This window comes from Myotis davidii, unplaced genomic scaffold, assembly GCF_000327345.1.
Source record: "Myotis davidii unplaced genomic scaffold, ASM32734v1 scaffold539, whole genome shotgun sequence".
Taxonomy (NCBI): domain Eukaryota; kingdom Metazoa; phylum Chordata; class Mammalia; order Chiroptera; family Vespertilionidae; genus Myotis; species Myotis davidii.
Window position 1 is genome coordinate 1,130,730 of NW_006290028.1, and position 4,769 is coordinate 1,135,498.

The following is a 4,769-nucleotide window of genomic DNA, read 5'->3' on the forward strand; positions in this document are numbered from 1 at the left end:
TTACTAGCTGGGCATGTAATAGATGTTTAATAAGTTCTTTGAATCACAAACTTGAAAGAATGCATGGAGGCCATCTTGTCCAACTTCCTGCTAACAGAAGATTTCACAGAAAACTTGAGGAATGAGCAGCTAGCCTGAGCTATAAATGTCTCTTGAAAAGGAGAGCACTTTTCTAGGGCAGCCTATTTCACTGTCGGAAGGTAATGCTCATTAGATGTTTATTTATTTTTTCATATTTTGGAATAAAATCTACCCATTGATGGTTCTAGTACAGTTTAACAATGCCAGTATGATAGTCCAGTCCTTTTTTTACTTGTTAACTCTTAAAATTTTCAGAAAGTTGTAAAATATATTTTTAAGGATTTTTTGTTTGTTTTCATTTATTAAACGTTAGAAATCGTTACTATTGTGCGGATGTGAGACAAATTGGTTACTGGCACTTATTTTTTTTTATCTTCTCATTGGATATGGATTTCAGATGACTCAACAAGGTCATGATTCTCTTCCTATGTAAACACTAATTTGTACCTCCCTTAAAATGTGATGCCCAAGCCCTAGCCGGTTTGGCTCAGTGGATAGAGCATTGGTCTGCAGACTGAAGGGTCCAGGTTCGATTCCGGCCAAGGGCACATGCCTGGGTTGCGGGCTCAATCCCCAGTAAGGGGCATGCAGGAGGTAACTGATCAATAATTCTCTCTCGTCATTGATGTTTCTACCTCTCTATCCCTCTCCCTTCCTCTCTAAAATCAATAAAAAGATATTTTAAAAAAATGTGATGCCCGAGATGGGCCAAAGTTCTTCAATTGTAATCTGATCAGTATAGTGCATAATTCATTAAAATTTATTATTTGATATATTCAGAATGACTTCTATCAATATTGTTATTAATTGTGTTGACTTTTTAAATAATATTTATTAACCAAAACTTTGAGATTTTTTTTTTACATTTCCTTCCACTAGTCTGGGCCTACATTTGTGCAATTTATTTTTCACATGCTAAGTGCTGGCCTGCTTTTTTTTTTTTTTTGTCGTTGTTAATTTTGGCCTAACATCTTTACTCATGAAGATTGTTTGAATCTTGAGTCTGACATCTATACTGATAGCTAGTCCTAGTTTTGAAACATCTGAAAAATTATGTAATGATCATTTTCTCTAAGTCTTGAATAAAGTTTTTGAACCTCTTTGAGTGATCACTTATTTTTGGGAAATGTGAGGATTTAATATGGCCATGTTTGAAAGTTGCTGTTTCTTGATTTTTATAATCTTTCCTCTTATATTCACTTACTATCATTGATCCATTTATAAGGGAAATGTACTTCTAAAAATGGGATACAAGCATCAGGGGAATAACAACATCTAATTTATCAGCAAGCCTTTTGGGTAGCTCTCATTTTCATCCTACTCTTCTTCTCTATTTCTTTTTCCTTGGTTCAGACCTTCATCATCTCTCATCTAAACTATTGCTTCAGCCTCCTAACTACATTTTCTGTACAATCTCATCCCTTTCCAATCCAATTCAGTGCTATTGCCAGAGGCGTCTTTCTATTGTACAAATCACATCTCATAATTTTACTACTTAAGATTCATTAACAATTTAAATACTTTGAGATAAAGTAGACATTTTATTTTTATTTTATTTTATTGTTTATTTTTTTTAAAATATATTTTGGTATTACATATGTGTCCTTTTTTTCCCCCCACCCTTGACAATCCCCCGGCCTCCCCTAACCCCCAGTGTCTCATGGATCAGCTGCCTCCTGCACACCCCCTACTGGGTATGTGCCCACAACCAAGGTACATACCCTTGACTGGAATCAAACCTGGGACTCTTGAGTCTGCAGGCCGACGCTCTATCCACTAATCCAAATTGGTTACAGCGAGATAAAGTAGACATTTTAAAATAAACATGTACAGTCCTCAATAGTCTGATTTTTATGTAATGCTCTAGTTTGCTCTCTTAAATCTCTTGGCCTTTTATTTCAGAGTAATCTATTCTTTCTAGAATTGCAGCTTCTTTATATGTTAGTTGCCTGGTGGGCACCTATTCAAGACTCAAACTTTATCACCTGCTACTTTCTCTCTAGAAAAACATTCTGGATTCTTCCCCAACTTTTCCCCAACACAGAGGATTTATAACTTCTTTAAGTCTTCATTTGTACAATGGGCATGTCTCTTTAAGAGAATGTAAAACACTTTTTTGTTTACTTCTTCATTTCCACTGCCTACACCCCTAAGTCTAATTCTTCTCTGGATCTTCAGCACCTAGCACGGTGCCTGGCACAGAGTGAATGTCCAGTGAATGCTGAGGGAGATTAATGAGAACCACCGGAAACCTCTGATAGGCCATGGTTTGGAGAACCATGCTGGGACTCTTTGAATATTTAATCTGGCAGAAATAGATTAGGAAAACCAGCCAGAGGTTGTTTTTAAGGATTCAGTTTTTAGCATGTAAATTAAAATTTCATTTAGAGTTGCAAGTTTAATTTGGGAACCAGAATTCAGTTGTAGATCTTGACAAGATTACATATGTAAATTCTCCAAAGGCTGATCCATCTTCATGCCTTTCTTGAAGCAGTGCAGTTTGTGTGGAAGTAGAATGGTCTCCAAGTCTGCATCCCAGAGTCCTTGCTCCTCTGGTCTTCCTGTCTACCTCATTCAGTTACCTCCATTTGACATATACTCAAGTCATCACCACAGAAGAAGCCTTTTCCTACCTCATTCAGTTACCTCCATTTGACATATTATACTCAAGTCATCACCACAGAAGAAGCCTTTTCCTTTTCTCTCTGTGAAAGTGCTGTAGGCTCTTACCTATACCCTTGTCCTTCTTCAAATCTTTCAGGGGCAGATTTTTACTGCTTTCAGGATAAAATCTAACCTTCTTAGCATGCCTTAGAGAGCCTTCCATTATCCAGTTCCTATCTTTCTCTACATGCTACCACCTTGTTCCTTCCTGGAACTTCTTTTCATAATTCTTTACTTGGCTAATTTTTGCACACATTTTAAAGGTGGTTCAGAAAGTCTTCTGTGGAAGCATTTAGATGTTGCTACTCAGTGCTCTTGTAGAGTACCTTGAGCTTACCTTACATATCTAGTATTTTTCACATTATACTATAATGTGGTGGTTTACTGAATTGCCTCATTAATATCCTTGATGGATAGGAACATTTAAGATTTTATATATATATATATATATATATATATATATATATATGTATGTATTAATTACTGGGACCTATTATAGGGGGTGCATAATAGTCATAAATATTTTATCAAGTGAATTAATAACTCTATACTCAGAGCTGAGGAGGCAATTTTAAAAATTGCTCCCATTTGGTATGGAATAGAAAAATAAACTTTTAAGAAATTCTTTTTCAATTAAATTTTCAGTTCAACAGCTATTTATTGATATTGATATTGCCCTGTAGCTGGCATTTTTTAGTTCTACAGTGAATGCAGGTTCCCCATACTATTACTAGCTCATAAGTAGAAAACAAGTGTTTAACTGGGAAGAGAGCATTAAAGCACATGCAATTGACTAATACAAAATAGAATAGGTATAAGTAGAATCTTGGTAAGATCAAGGGAGGGTGATCATTTATTGCAAAGTGTTGGGAATGGGATACAAACTATTCTTTCAGGAAAAACATGGGCCAACAATTTCTTCTGAAAGGGTGTAGGATAAAAATAAAGAAGCCCAAGACCACAACTTATTGAATTGGGACTCATCCATCATCATACACTTGAAAAGTAGCCAAGCAGTAATTCAGCCTTAGACCCATATTTCTCCAAACCCCATGGCATAAACTATACTGTCTGTAGTGAGTTTTCCTTTCTTACAGAAATATATATTTTTTTCATTATATATTTTATTTTCAGAATAGCCCTTATCTAGATGGTCAGCTTTTTGAGAGTATATTATTAGCATATCATTATTTTTTTATTGGTAGATTGATTTATAGCTTATTTTTCATATATATTCTCTGGACACAAGATAGAGTGGGTGCAAAAGTAGATCTTCAATATATATTTGGTAATTGAAACACCCTGTGACTGATTGTAGCTTAACACATCTAGACATCTTATTTGTATTATAGATAAATATGCCAAGAGAGAAATAGCATATGTGTATTTATGAAAATTTTTTTAAAAAAGTTTTTGTTTTTTGAGTCCTTGTACTATATATTGTAAATATATTTGTAATGTGAACAAACATGGTACAATTTTATAAAATGCTAGGAAAAAGCTGTGTAGTGGGTACTAGTTGATTGAGATTAAAGTCCACAAATCAATAGATTGTTTTTCCTAAAACACCTTCTGGTAGGAATTTTAGATTTACTTTTCTGGGTAAAATTTGTGGGTTAATCTTCAATGAAATTTTATGTCAAAATTATGAAGCCTTGGAAATAGGGCTTTATAATGGATCTTTTGACAGATTCATTTAACTGCATATTAGTTATGCATAGAGGTAATTTGTTACTTCTTCCAAGATGTTTTGGTTGAAGAGATGGAATACATGCTCCATATAAAGGTCGATTATTGTTAATAAGCTGTTTTCCTTGTTTTTAAGGATTGCTTGTAACTTTTGTGTAAAGTAGTTTTCCATGTAAAAGTAAAACAAGTTGAGATTTTGTCACATCCATCATCAGCATAACCCACTTAAATGTCAAAAACTATATGCAACCCTAAAGTCTATTTCTAGATGCCTCAGCAGGCCTGTTTATCAGAATAAAATAAGATATAATTATCATATTTTTATATATATATAT